General features: G+C 50.7%; 1 pseudogene; it reads right to left on the minus strand.

The window, feature by feature from the left end:
• LOC138443001 (epididymis-specific alpha-mannosidase-like) overlaps positions 1-1,567 on the minus strand; it is a 34,412-nt pseudogene extending 32,845 nt beyond the window's left edge.
• Positions 1,568-15,765: the final 14,198 nt, after the last annotated feature.

Below are 15,765 nucleotides of genomic sequence, written 5' to 3' on the forward strand. Positions count from 1 at the left end.
GCTGACCCCCTGTGGATCTACCTCCTCCCCCCAGGCAGGGAGCCCCCAGGATGGAGCTGCAGCTGCTTCACATCCGGGTCATCCTGGCTCACCACGGAGCCCGGAGTTGCTGGTAAAGGAATGCAAAGAGCACCGGGCAGGGAGTCAACAGGCATGGTGGCTATTTCTGGTGACCTTGAGCAGCACCAACCTTCTCTGGGCCTCAGTTTCCCCTTCTGTAAACTGGGGGTGACAGGTCAGCAGCTGCACACACAGGAGGGTGGCCCCCCACAGAGGCTACCCAGTGGGCCCAGGACCAGACTTAACACTCAGCCTCAAGGCTCTTGCTGCCCCTGTCTCTTTAAAATGAGCTCCTCACTTGTTAACATTTCATGTAATGAATTATATCCATCATCACAGAGCACGTTTGTATGTTTATTTATTTCCTTCTTTCTTCCAGAATAGAGCTCAAGGAGGCATGTCTAACAATTTAAAGTCACCTGCCCGGAAACCTAAAGAAATCAGAGTCTTTCCCCGCTCTCCTTCCTGGCATCATTCATTCATTCACCCTCTACTCATGGAGCCTCTACTCCATTCATCAGGCGGGTTGGGGATATGTTCATAGACACAGTGGATGAAGCCCCTACCCGGGCAGCTGATGTTCTAGTTTGGAAACCAGAGATTCACAAGCTGGTAAGTAACATATAAGGAAGGGAGTAGGCGGAACATATACAGGGGAGTAAGGGCTTTCCAGTGGCCCAGCAGTAAAGAATCTGTCTGCAATGCAGGAGATGCAGGGTCCCTGGGCCGGGAAGATCCCCTGGAGAAGGAAATGGCAATTCACCCCAGTATTCTTGCCTGGAGAATCCCATGGACAGAGGAGCCCAACAGGCTACAGTCCACAGGATCACAAAGAGTCAGACCCAGGATCCCAAAGAGTCAGACCCGACTGAAGTGACTGAGCACAGCACATACAGGAGAGTGGGCAGGGGTGCCAGGAAGGCCTCACCTGAAAGCCCTTTTCAGGAACAACCAGGAGAGAGAGGACTGAATCCCTCAGGCATCTGGATGAAAGACTTCGGGGCAGAGGAAACAGGTAGTGCAAAGGCCCCGAGGCCCCTGTTCCCTACAGAAGTGAACCTCAGGATGCAGAGTGGGTCCCCAGACCGGGCCTGTGACCATGTCCTTCCTCAGGCCCGTGCACACTTCATCTGATCTCTGCTGCCTGTAATTTTCCCCAGTACAGGCCGGGAAACTAAACCACAGAGACAGGAAGCGACCGGCCCAAGCTCTGCCTCACAGAATGTCCATAACCGAGGCAGAACCAGAGCCCAGGCTGACTCTCCCAGTGGTGCAGACCCAGGGCACAAACCCACACTGGATTCCAATGGGGGAAAAAAAGGAACTGCAGCTCCAAGAGATGAGCAGGGATCACTGAGGACACCCACCTGGAGGTGTGGAGCCAGCCTATGTCCACGTGGTGGTGGGGCACCACGAAGACCCTGATTTGTGATGGGACCAGGGCCTCCTAGGGCCTCAGCAGCACCTGTTGCATGAACACGGGCAGCCAGCTGGGTGACTCCATCCCACTGGCCTGCAGGCAGGAGTGGAGGACTTTACTCTGCTTACAGGGCCCGGCTTCTTTGGAGCTGATTGGGCTACCACCCCTCAGGGGAGGACGGAAGAAGAAAAAGAGGAGAGACGCCCACATAGATGCCGTCACCTGAGCAGTGCAGGCTGGAGACACTCGCTCACTGCCCTTCTGACGTCCACGCCCATCTGCAGTTTCCTGGCAAACTCTGTTCACTTTCAGGCCAAATACTGAATGCCACCTCCCCAGGGAAGCCTGCCAGACTTCACTCCTGCCAGGAATGCTACTCCTCACTCCAATGCCTGTGCCCCTCCTTTGTGCCTCTCCAAGCTTTTCCTGCTGGGCTTCCCTGCCCATCTCTACTTGCAGCCCTCTGACTGGCCGATTGACTCAGAAGCTGCCCTAAAAACTCAACACTCCATCTGGGGAGTGCCACCACCTGGAAGCCTGCCTTGATAAACTCTCTGTCACATGGAACCCCCAATCGGGGCCTTGCAATAAGGATTGCAGTTTATCTCCACCTGTATAGTATAGTGTTAGTCACTCAGTCATGTCCGACTCTTTGCGACCCTGTGGACTGTAGCCCGCCAGGCTCCTCTGTCCATGGGATTCTCTGGGCAAGAATACTGGAGTGGGTTGCCATTCCCTTCTCCGTAAGGAGTGTAATCTCCATTTTAAGGAGGAAAACAGGCTTTCACAAATAGTACCTGACTTACCCGAGATCACATAGCTAGTAGAGGAGCAAGACTACCTGAAACTTTCTAAATAGGATCTGGGTAATCGATAGTGACCTTGACGAGATGCCTAATCTCTCTGGGCCTCAGCCTCCCATCTGTAACATGGGATGGCCATAGAGGAGCCGGGGATCAGGGACAAAATGCACAAGAGATAACAACCTCAGGGTCTCCTTGCTGGGGGAAGGCTGGTCACGTGGTGCAGCTGAGTGCTGCCTGACATTGTCTCTGTGCCCCTTGACCGAGGAGCAGCAGATCCACGGGGTGGGCTCTTCTGCCTGAGATCCAAATGCCTTCTTGGCATTTTCTATCATGACCAGAGCTGAGACTCATTCTCCCTTCTGGCCAACTTGCCCACCCATTCATCAAATACAACTGGAGAATATGGTCTCCAAGCAAGTCTTCATCCTCTCTGTCCCATCTCCCTTCCTTGGCCCACATCTGACATGATTTGACCTTGACTTTCCTCCTGTTGAGAACAGGGTCTAGTTTCTTCTCCCTTTGTTGCTGGCGGGCACATGACTCACTAGTAACCAACAGAATGTGGATAAGGTGCCCTGTGTGACTTGGAGGCTGTCAGAAATGGCAAGGCAGACTTTGCCTTGGTCCCCGGGGCACTCATGTGTGGGGGTGGGGCCGCCATGCTGTGAGGAAGCCCAAACCAGGCCACGTGGGAAGGAGACATGGCAAAGCCCTGAGAGCCCTTCAAGAGGGAAAGGCAGGCCAGCCCCGCTGCTCCAGCCCCACATGACCACACGTGTCACACACGTGTGCGTTCTTGTCCTTTCCTCCAGGCCTGTGCATTAGCTGTTCTTGCTGCAGCTCTGTCAAGGTTGGATCTGATACTCATACCCCCACCTACCACCCCTCCATGCCTCTCACTTCCAGCGAGCACCTGGGCTGGAAATGATGACATCCTCCCCACAGCCGGCATTAACTTGCCTGCCACATGCAGGTACCTGGCCTCTCCTTTCCTCCTCATATTACTTCCAGTGCCACCAGGGAGCCCCTTCTATAATGGCAGAGCTCTCATCCTCCCCAGCCTACAGGGGCAGCCCCAACTCTGAGCTTGGTGATACCTGTGCTTTATAAACCAAGTATCCTCTGGGCCTCCTGGAGAAACACGGAGCTCACCTACCACCTTCACTGCAGCCCCTTCCTACATCTCTGCCTCTCTAATCCCTTCCCCCTCCGTCCGCCATGTAGAGCTGGCATCTCTTCTTCACGCACGTGGACCAACACTGACCAGCTTCAGAGCATCTCTGCGGCCTGTCAGCCTGCCTCCTGCTGCTAAGTCCTCTCTGGCTGGCATTTATTCTACTTCGGCTGTCACAACAGGAAACAGAGGGGCTTAAACGGCAGGCATGTATTTTCTCACAGTTCTCAAGCCTGCAAAACCCCTGGCAGGGTGGCAGCGGGTGACGTTTCTGTGACAGCCTCAAGGGCTCACTGTCCTTCCCTCGGGGGTTGGCACGTCCCTACAGGGACAGGCTACGGCACAGGAGCAGCTTTTCTAGGACAGGTTCTGCATGTCCAGCCTGAAGGGGTTATTTGAGGTCTTGGGTTCTGTGACCAACAGCAAACTATTGTCAAGCAAAAGGGCCAGTGCCACATGTTTTGGCTGCTCCCATGAGATGCACCACATTGGATCCAGGCACCGTGAGAAGAACGCAGGGTGCTGCCAGCTTTCCCCGCAGAAATGCCAACTTGTTCCCATCGTCACATGTGGGCGTGTGGCCTGTGACCTCTTCTTGATCCAGGTCATAGCTGCACATGAGAGTGTGAAGCATGACTTGTTCTGGGTGATCTAGCGAAAGGACAGCCCAACCCTACGTTATGGTGCGTAGGAGCTTGTAGGATGGACATGTTGGCACCATTTCCATTTGTTCTTTGTAAGAACAAATCAGTGCTCTCTGTCCTCAAGGGCGAGTGGACTGGCCTCTGGGCTCAGGCTTGCCTTGATGGGCAGATTGCCTGGGGCTGCACATGTACCCACAGCAGCTTGGACCCAGCATCCTCTTGCTTCCAACCCTCCATCGCTCCCAGTGTCTGCCCTCCAAGCGATTGGCTCTCAGCTTGCATCTCAAACCCTTAGGGCTTGTCCCACCTGCCCCTCTGGCCTCACCTCCCACACCCTCTTCTGCTCCATTCCAGAAGCTGCTGGAAGGCCCACTGCCCACCATCCCCACAACCCCTTTCCTCTGCTCTTTCCTGTCCTCTTGTGTCCCCTCCACCTGCAAGGATTCACACTTCCAGCACCACCTCAGCATGACCAAATCCTCCCTACAAGGTCGAGCCCTTTGCGAACTCAGGCTCTTTGCAGGTGCTGTTGCTTCCACTGGGAAGCATCTTCCTCCACTTTCTGATGAGCAGGTTGTTAGTTCTCCTGTATGTCTTGTCCCTCTACGAGAGATCTTCCATGGACCTCCCACCCACTCCTCCATAGCATTTACTGATAAATATAACTCTACATTAATCTGTGTGTTTTGGTAACACCCTCCTCACTCACTAGACAGGCTTCATTCTGTTCTCTACTGTATCAGCACCTGGGACAAAGCAGGAGCTCTTTATCTCTTGTGTGGACACATGGATGTAATCGTTATGAACAATCCTGTTCGCTTCTACCCTGGTCGACATGGGTGATTCCCAGGGTGCAGTGTATAAAGCTCACCTCAGCCACTCACTACAATTCCACTTCATCCTGATTCATGGGCAAATTGCTTAAGCCTGGAGCAGGGTGACATACAACTCCTGCAGCCTAACTCAGAGCCTCAGGCTTCTGACCTGTGCAATGGGGATATGTAGGTCTGCCCTTAGGGTGATTTCGATGTTAAGCTGTTGGGGATGTAAAGTGATCACCCAACGCCTGGCCACAGAGAACAACTGCTTATACACAGCAGGCCTGCCCCACTGCAGGCTGCAAGGCTGCCTGGGTCCTCTTCTCACGTTTTCATCAATACACAACCCCTCCACCCCACTCTATCTCAGGCTCTGTGCTGAGAGGTGAGGCAACAGGAAATGTGCTGCTTTCAGGATGCCCTTGCTGGGGAGAAAGCCCTTGGCCATGGTGGACTCTGCCCACATGAGAAGCTACTGTGGTGGTTCGGGGGCTCCTGGAGGACCCAGGAGGCCTTCCTGGCTCCCCTCCCTCATCTGAGTTTCTACTGTCCTGATTTAATTTCCTGTTACTACTGTCCTGATTTCTAGACCTGATTCAGTTCTGAGATTTGCCACTTCCATTCAGAAGGTGGTGCTGCTGACAGAACGCTTTTTTATTAGACCCTCACATCTCTTTCTTTTTTAAAAAATTTATTTATATCTAATTGAAGAATAATTGCTTTACAATATGGTGTTGGTTTCTGCCATACGTCAACATGAGTCAGCCCTAGGCTTACATACGTCCGCTCCCTCTTGAACCTCCTTTTCTTATAGTAAATTCCCACTAGCTACCTATTTTACATATGATAGTGTATATTTTGGAGAAGGCAATGGCAACCCACTCCAATACTCTTGCCTGGAAAATCCCATGGACGGAGAAGCCTGGTAGGTTGCAGTCCATGGGGTCTCTAAGAGTCAGGCACGACTGAGCGACTTCACTTTCACTTTCACTTTCATGCATTGGAGAAGGAAATGGCAACCCACTCCAGTGTTCTTGCCTGGAGAATCCCAGGGACGGGGGAGCCTGGTGGGCTGCCGTCTGTGGGGTCGCACAGAGTCGGACACGACTGAAGCAACTTAGCAGCAGCAGTGTATATTTGCATGCTACTCTCTTAATGTTTGATCACGATGCCTGCCACAGAGTCCTCCTGCATGCCAGGAGATGCTCCTGTACCCTCATGCTTGCTCACATCTAGGAGGAGGGCTGTCACCCACTATGCCTGTGAAGGTGCTGAAGCTGAGAGAGTGAGCCTCTCCCGCCATGCAGGTCTGCAGGGCCATTATTGAACCTGGTTCCCTGACTCCAAAAATCTGAAACTTTTTCATTTCTCCTGTTAAAATCTGAGCGAGGTCTTTCAGTTTGAAGCCATAGCAAGAACATGGGAATGTGGTGGCCATCTTGTAGGCCACCTTCATACAAACTTCTGAGTCTCCTTATTGCAGCCTCAGGCCTCACCTCCTGGCCTCATCCTCTTCTCTCTACTTCCTGCCATCCTTGACCTGTTCCCATATAGAGCTTCTCCATCTTTGGCTGCAAAGAATATAATCAATCTGATTTTGGTGTTGACCATCTGGTGATGTCCATGTGTAGAGTCTTCTCTTGTGTTGTTGGAAGAGGGTGCTTGCTATGACCAGTGCATTTTCTTGGCAAAACTCTATTAGCCTTTGCCCTGCTTCATTCTGCATTCCAAGGCCAAATTTTCCTGTTACTCCAGGTGTTTCTTGACTTCCTACTTTTGCATTCCAGTCCCCTATAATGAAAAGGACATCTTTTTTGGGTGTTAGTTCTAAAAGATCTTGTAGGTCTTCATAAAACCATTCAACTTCAGTTTCTTCAGCATTACTGGTTGGGTCATAGACTTGGATAACTGTGAATATTGAATGGTTTGCCTTGGAGACGAACAGAGATCATTCTGTCATTTTTGAGATTGCATCCAAGTACTGCATTTCGGACTCTTTTGTTGACCATGGTGGCTACTCCATTTCTTCTGAGGGATTCCTGCCTGCAGTAGTATATATAATGGTCATCTGAGTTAAATTCACCCATTCCAGTCCATTTTAGTTCATTGATTCCTAGAATGTCGACGTTCACCCTTGCCATCTCTTGTTTGACCACTTCCAATTTGCCTTGATTCATGGACCTGACATTCCAGGTTCCTATGCAATCTTGCTCTTTACAGCATCGGATCTTGCTTCTATCACCAGTCACATGCACAACTGGGTATTGTTTTTGCTTTGGCTCCATCCCTTCATTCTTTCTGGAGTTATTTCTCCACTGATCTCTGGTAGCATATTGGGCACCTAATGACCTGGGGAGTTCCTCTTTTGGTATCCTATCATTTTGCCTTTTCCTACTGTTCAGGAAATATAAACTGTTCATTATATTCTTTGCAGCCGAAGATGGAGAAGCTCCATACAGTCAACAAAAACAAGACCAGGAGCTGACTGTGGCTCAGATCATGAACTCCTTATTGCCAAATTCAGACTTAAATTGAAGAAAGCAGGGAAAAGCGCTAGACCATTCAGATATGACCTAAATCAAATCCCTTATGATTATACAGTGGAAGTGAGAAATAGATTAAAGGGCCTAGATCTGATAGATAGAGTGCCTCATGAACTATGGAATGAGGTTCGTGACATTGTACAGGAGACAGGGATCAAGACCATCCCCATGGAAAAGAAATGCAAAAAAGCAAAATGGCTGTCTGGGGAGGCCTTACAAATAGCTGTGAAAAGAAGAGAGGAGAAAAGCAAAGGAGAAAAGGAAAGATATAAGCATCTGAATGGAGAGTTCCAAAGAATAGCAAGAAGAGATAAGAAATCCTTCTTCAGAGATCAATGCAAAGAAATAGAGGAAAACAACAGAATGGGAAAGACTAGAGATCTCTTCAAGAAAATTAGAGATACCAAGGGAACATTTCATGCAAAGATGGGCTCGAGAAAGGACAGAAATGGTATGGACCTAACAGCAGCAGAAGATATTAAGAAGAGGTGGCAAGAATACACGGAAGAACTGTACGAAAAAGATCTTCATGACCCAGATAATCATGATGATGTGATCACTAATCTAGAGCCAGACATCTTGGAATGTGAAGTCAAATGGGCCTTGGAAAGCATCACTACAAACAAAGCTAGTGGAGGTGATGGAATTCCAGTTGAGCTATTTCAAATCCTGAAAGATGATGCTGTGAAAGTGCTGCACTCCATATGCCAGCAAATTTGGAAAACTCAGCAGTGGCCACAGGACTGGAAAAGGTCAGTTTTCATTCCAATTCCAAAGAAAGGCAATGCCAAAGAATGCTCAAACTGCCGCACAATTGCACTCATCTCACATGCTAGTAAAGCAATGCTCAAAATTCTCCAAGCCAGGCTTCAGCAATACGTGAACCGTGAACTCCCTGATGTTCAAGCTGGTTTTAGAAAAGGCAGAGGAACCAGAGATCAAGTTGCCAACATCTGCTGGATCATGGAAAGAGCAAGAGAGTTCCAGAAAAACATCTCTTTCTGCTTTATTGACTATACCAAAGCCTTTGACTGTGTGGATCACAATCAACTGTGAAAATTCTGAAAGAGATGGGAATACCAGACCACCTGACCTGCCTCTTGAGAAATCTGTATGCAGGTCAGGAAGCAACAGTTAGAACTGGACATGGAACAACAGACTGGTTCCAAATAGGAAAAGGAGTACATCAAGGCTGTATATTGTCACGCTGCTTATTTAACTTATATGCAGAGTACATCATGAAAAACGCTGGACTGGAAGAAACACAAGCTGGAATCAAGATTGCTGGGAGAAATATCAGTAACCTCAGATATGCAGATGACACCACCCTTATGGCAGAAAGTGAAGAGGAACTAAAAAGCCTCTTGATGAAAGTGAAAGAGGAGAGCAAAAAAGTTGGCTTAAAGCTCAACATTCAGAAAACGAAGATCATGGCATCTGGTCCCATCAGTTCATGGGAAATAGATGGGGAAACAGTGGAAACAGTGTCAGACTTTATTTTTTGGGACTCCAAAATCACTGTAGATGGTGACTGTAGCCATGAAATTAAAAGACACTTACTCCTTGGAAGGAAAGTTATGACCAACCTAGATAGCATATTCAAAAGCAGAGACATTACTTTGCTGACTAAGGTCCGTCTAGTCCAGGCTATGGTTTTTCCTGTGGTCATGTATGGATGTGAGAGTTGGACTGTGAAGAAGGCTGAGCACCGAAGAATTGATGCGTTTGAACTGTGGTGTTGGAGAAGACGCTTGAGAGTCCCTTGGACTGCAAGGAGATCCAACCAGTCCATTCTGAAGGAGATCAGCCCTGGGATTTCTTTGGAAGGAATGATGCTAAAGCTGAAACTCCAGTACTTTGGCCACCTCATGCAAAGAGTTGACTCCTTGGAAAAGACTCTGATGCTGGGAGAGATTGGGGGCAGGAGGAGAAGGGGACGACAGAGGATGAGATGGCTGGATGGCATCACCGACTCAATAGACATGAGTCTGAGTGAACTCCGGAAGATGGTGATGGACAGGGAGGCCCGGTGTGTTGCGATTCATGGGGTCGTAAAGAGTCGGACACAGTTGAGAGACTGAACTGAACTGAACTGAACTTGACCTGTTCCCACCATAGGGCCTCCCGTGCCTTCAGTCACAAGGTTTCCTATTGTTTCCATTGCAATAGCTCATCTCAGACTCAGCTGAAGGGTCTCATGGTCCAGGAGCCTCCACTGGGGCCACAGCACCTTATCACCTCCCCTCTTCACCCTGAGACTACAAGTGGCTTCTGGCAGGGACTGCCATCTTGTTAGGTAGTTAGAATAGGAAAAAGGAGTCCAGAATGGTGGTGGCTAAAAGATAAGGAAGGGAAAATCCCATGAAAATAGAACAGAGGAAGGTCCGAGTGAGTGAGAACCTCAGGTAAAACAAACAGCTCTCCTGGCTAGCCTGATTTACATAGGGCAGGCCCAGGGTGAGGAGAAAAAACATAGAAAAAGAGGAGCCAAAATTGGGCTGGGGGGCCTCTCTTCTTTTCGTATCTTTTGGGTGGTCATTCCCTCATGCCTTGAGAATGTATATTCCTTTACTTTCTAAATAAAACTGAGCTGTAGCATAGCGCTGCAATACTGGCCCATCCAAGAGCTGTAACGCTGACCGGCCCATCACTTCAAATTTTTGTTGTGACGAGACAGAACCGAGGAAATTACACACTCACTTGATAATCTGATTCTCCTCTGGGTCCCCAGGGCTCAGCCCAGGGTCTGGTCTGACAAGCTCTGGTGGGCGCAGAGGGAGGTGGTGGGTGCTGGTTCGCCCTCCTTGCGGGTAATCACACAGGGACACCCCTCACTTCTGGTCTCACCATGCCCACCACACTGAATGCCCCAGAGCTGACCCTGCAGGGCTGCGCTAGAGCACAGCACCCAGAATCTTGGCCAATTTGGCTTCTCATAGCTGTACCAGGAAGGGCTGTGGAAGCCTACAGTGTGGTTCCTCCACAGGGGACTCTGTGAGGCTCCATCTGTAAGGCCAGCCAATCTCCCAGGACCCGCAGAGTAAGGACACCGATTTCCTCTCAAAATAACCTCCCAGTTCTAAGAACAAGACGTACACTTATTTCCTTCAGATCTGGGGACAGTCCAGGAGATGGGGAGTCTTACAAAATATCACTCACAGAGCTTGAATTTGAGACTCAAATGCTGCTGAAACTTACCCAAGTCACATTGCCAGCAGGTAAGGGTCACAGATCTGACCCGAGCCCAGCCCAGTCAGTGAGGGGCTTGTTAGCTCAGCCCCTCTCCCTAGTGCCTGAACCAAGTACTTTCCCATCTATCCTCTCCTGGTAGCCTCAGGACAGCCTGGTGGCAGGTGATATTGTTCACAGCCCCATTTTCCAGATGAGGAAACTGAGGCACAGAGAGCTCAAGGGTTTGCCTGCACCCAGTAGGCAAGTTGGACTCCAGCCAGGTCCATCTTGGCCCTGCTCAGCCTCTAACTTGCAGCCCAGGTGCAGGAGGGTGTGCAAGGGGAGGGCGGGTGTGCATCAGACTCTCAGGGGCCCCTTTTCAGACCACTCATCCCTGAAGTTCCGGGGACTATAGGTTGTGCCCACTATGGTGGTGTTCCTCAGATGTGTCAGGTGGGACATGCTGGACCAACCCTCCTTGCTCCCGGATCCCCGTCCTCCTTCTCACCTTTGTAGACCCCGGCTGAGAGTCAGGCCCTGGATAGGAAGGAAGACGCTGGAAGGTCCCTGTGGGCTCAGGACTCAGGTCAAAATGTTTTCCCAGGTAGACCTCAGGATGGATGAGTTCTTACGGGCCAAGCACGTCAAGGCCTCTGACCTTCTGCTGCTGTAGCTGGTCTTCTGAGGTGTCTCGTTAACCAAGACCACTCTGGCTGCCTGCCAGGGAGCTTGCTTTCTCACCTCTCCATCCTCCATGTCCTTCTCTTTGCATCAGGCCAGCACCCACCCACCTCAGTAGTAGACAAGACACTTCTATGGGGGAACATGGTCTTTCTTTTTTGAATTAACGAATTAATTTCTGGCTGTGCTTGGTCTTTGCTGCTACGTTGGCTTTTCTCTAGTTGCGGCAAGTGGGGCCTGCCCTCTAGTTATGGTGCGAGAGCTTCTCGTTGCTGTGGTCTCTCTTGTGGAGCACGGGCTTTAGCACATGCAAACTTCGGTAGTCACAGGACGTGGTCACAGTAGTCGTGTCTCTTGGACGCTAAAGCACGGGCTCAATTGTTGTGGTGCACAAGCTTAGTAGCTCATTGGCACATGGAATATTCCAGGATCAGGGATCAAACCCACGTCTTCTGCATCGGTAGGCAGATTCGTTACTACTGAGCCACTAGGGAAGCCCTGGAACATGTTTTTTTCCCAGCAACTCAGTGAACAGGAAAAGCTGAGTGTGGACAGCAGCCCCTGGGGATACAAGCTCGTCCCCTCCTGGAGGTGACAGCTCCCCAGCTGGAATTCTCAGCGGAGGCCTGGGAGAGCGGCGCGGAGAGAGGGCTCTCCACTCACCCCATCGGGCCTCAGAGGTGCCGGGGCTCCTCCAGCTGCAGCAACAGAAGTGAAATGTCCTGGAGAAGGAAAGGCACTCTTGGAACGGTCCTGGGACAGTCCTGCGAGGGCCCTGCTGTCCTGGTTCCCCAGCCCCAGCTCTGGGCCTGCCCCCAACCGCCCTCCCCCTCCTAATACCAGTAATCCCCTGTCTCCTGGATTTCCTCCTCTGTTCCACCTCCCTCCTTCTCTCTGACTCCTCCGCAGAGGACTAAAGCATGTTTAACAGTCTCCTGAAAAGGAAGGAAGCAACCTTCCAGCTGGGGCAACAGTCTCATCCCTAGGTCCCCTTGTCCTCTCCGTCACCTTGGTCCCTGCACTCTGGATCTGCCCACTGTGCACTGGTTAGGAAGGTCTTGACCTGATCACTGTGCTCATTAGGACGCATGTGCAGCTGCTTAAACATGACTGAGTGACAGTGGTTCAAGCAAGAGCGAAGGTCACTTCTCTGGTGGGGAGAAGTCTACAATGGCAGGCTGTTCTGGGCTACTGGTGGGGTGCTGTGTCACAGGCTTCCCTGGCGGCTCAGCTGGTAAAGAATTCTCCTGCAAAGCAGGAGACCCTGGTTTGATTCCTGGGTCAGGAAGATCCCCTGGCGGAGGGTGTGGCAACCCTCTCCAGTATTCTCGTCTGGAGAATCCCCATGGACAGAGGAGCCTGGTGGGATACAGTCCATGCGGTCACAAAGAGTCGGACACGACTGAGCGGCTAAGCACAGCACGCAGCACAGCGTCACAGAGTAATCCAGGCATAAACTGCTGTCTCTCTTGCTCTGCATCCCCAGGGTGTCTCTGCCTTCCTTATATGGCTGCAGGTGGCTCACCCTGCTGAAATGCCATCTCAGCAGGAAAGAGGGAAAGAAAATGGTGGGGAGAGGGCAGGTGCATCTTTGTCCAGGTGACCCAGAACTTTCATCATTTCTGCTCATATCCATTGTTCAGAGCCTAGTCACATGGTCTATCTTCCATGGGAGGCTGGGGAATGCGTTATTTATATATATCCATGTCCCATTGGCTATCACTTAGTCACATGGTCTATTTTCTACATGAGGCTTGGAAACACAGTCTCCAGCCAAGTCTATTATCCTGTCCTAAGAGGGACTCTGTGGTTTTGTTACTAAAAGGAAGGGGACTAATGTGTCATGGGGGGCAATTAGCTATTTTATTCGTTAATCACCTGTTCATTTAGGTCTCAGGAATTCTTTCTCCTTGAGTCCAGAGAGACTGAATAACAGTGACTTGAATCGTTAGGATATCTACTATTTACTTACAAAGAAGAGGGATGACTTAGGGTCTGATTCTGCCGCCCATTAAGGTTTCTAATATTCTCACATCCCTCGATCACAGAATGGCTGCCACAGCTCCAGTCATCTTGTCACCATACATCGACATTCAAGGAAGGAAAGATATGCAAGGGGTGTTATCTTCCTAGCTCTCATTTTTAAGAAAAAGTGAGAAACCTTACTCTGAAACCCAAACAGGCTTAACCCACGTATCTTTGAAACTATAACCATAGTACAAGCCCAGCTCCAGCTTCTAACAGGCTGGGAAAACAATATCCGGCGGAGCAGAATGATCTTGCCGTGACTGATTAGACCAGTGAAAGGTCACCCCTTGGGACTGAGCTGGTGTCCAGTGAGCAAAGAGAGAATCCTGTGAGTGATGAATTCTGGGCCACGGAGTCAGCAGTCATCAAGCCTGCCCTCCTGAGGCTGCCCCTCTGGGAAGAGGGTGTGCCCTCCACAGTTTACTGCCCCCCAGTGTGGTGATATTGATCCACCCTCCCTCAACCTGGACCCTCCAGGCCTTCCCCTTTCTCTCCAGCATCTCCTTGGTCTCCTCTATTTCCTGCTTACCCTCTGCTGCTCCCAGCGGTCCCTGAGGGCTCAGAGCCCCACCCCAAGTCCAACAGCCTGGCTGACCCTCATCACCTCTTTTGTGTACCCAGACCCTGAATCTTCCTCTGGTCCACTCTAGCCTCCCAGCAATCACCTTCCTCCTGGTGACTCCTGGCAACTCATCAATGAAGGGCAGTTTGACTTAACACCAGTGATTGGAGTTCTCTGAGTCTTAGTTCTCTCATCTTAAAATGCAGACATTAGCCTCCAGCTCTCTTGGTGTTCAGAAGACTATATTTGATGGAGCCCTTAGGGCGTTTAAGTCAATTGTTTATCAAATCTGGAACTTTCTTCAGTCACCCTGACCTCAGGTCATTGCGGCGGCTTGTAAATTATCAATAAAGACAAGAATATTTAGATGATTCTGAGATGGAGCCCTCTGTATTAGTGTCTACAGTAGCAAGACCCTGCTTGGCCTGGTAGATGGCACTCCAGTCCCAGAGAAGGGCAGGGGGCCTTAAGGGAGTTAGGGGCTGAGGGGCCACCCTTCAGTCACTGAGGAGGCTGATCTCTTTGCAGAAGGATGTGAGTTTCTCTACGAAACGTTTGGGATCCGGCCGCAGTTTTCCTGGCAGGTGGACTCACTTGGCGCCTCTGCCACTATCCCCACCCTGTTTGCCCTGGCAGGCTTCAGTGGCCACATCATCTTCCGGATCAACTATGACCTGAAAGAGGCCATGCAGAAGGACCAGGTGAGCAGTGAGCTGCATCCACTGCTGCCAACCCGCCTCTGCTTCTCCCCCTCTATTCCTTCCTGCATCTCAGAGCCCCTGCTATTCTCCCAAGCATTTGGGATACTGGCAGCTACACAGGCCCCAGGATGTCCCAGCCCCATCTTTGCCCTGCTGTGCCCTCCGGCATGAGTGGTTCTCTCCCCCCGCAGGTCTAGCTCCTGGCTGAGCTGCAGGCCCAGCTCAGATGCCTGTGGCTCTGAGTCCCCTTCCCCCTTCAGCTGGGCTGGCACTGCCTTCTTCTTTGAGTCTCCAAAGGGACTGGCACAGACCTGCACTCAGTAAACCGTGCTAGATGCAGAGAGGAGGAGGTGGGGGTTTCAGGGTACCCGGGACATAATAACTCATCTGATGGGTGGGCAGCGAGCATGAGTGAGTGTAACACTCAACAACCACACAGACACTGCCTTTGCCATCTACGAAGTGCCAGGCCTGGTGGGAGCCACCAGCCTCTGGGTTTCCTTTAATCCTCACAGCAGCCTATGATGTAGTCTATTTCCTGGGGCTGTCTGGAGAAAGTATCAGAAACTGGGAACTCCCAGCAACAGAAATGTGTTAACAGGCCTGGAGGTCAGAAGGCTGATGCTAACCCTGGACATGGCCACGTACCTTCCGAGAGTGTTCAGGTGGGTCCGTTTCAGGCCTCTCTCTGCTTCTGGTGGCCTCAGGCATCCTTGGCCTGAAGACAGCTGACTTCCCCCTGTGTCTTCATGTCATCTCCCTCTGGGCGTGTCTGGATCAAACTGCCCCTTTTTAAGGACCCTAGTCATATTGGGATCAGGACCCACCCTCAAGATCTCCTTTTTCTTCAATCATTTCTGTAAAGGCTTTATTTCCAAATAAGGCCTCGTGAGCTAATGATGTTAAGAATTCAGCATATATTTTCTGGGGGAAGCCATTCAACCCATAACAGATAGTACTAAAATTATCCACTTTTACAGATGGGTAAATAAAGCCATGAATGTAAGGATTCTGTGCAGGGTAACTCTGATAACAAAGCCCTGGGATTTCTTTGGAAGGAATGATGCTAAAGCTGAAACTCCAGTACTTTGGCCATCTCATGTGAAGAGTCGACTCATTGGAAAAGACTCTGATGCTGGGAGGGATTGGGGCCAGGA

The sequence above is a fragment of the Ovis canadensis genome, chromosome 6 (genome assembly GCF_042477335.2).
Source record: "Ovis canadensis isolate MfBH-ARS-UI-01 breed Bighorn chromosome 6, ARS-UI_OviCan_v2, whole genome shotgun sequence".
NCBI lineage: Eukaryota > Metazoa > Chordata > Mammalia > Artiodactyla > Bovidae > Ovis > Ovis canadensis.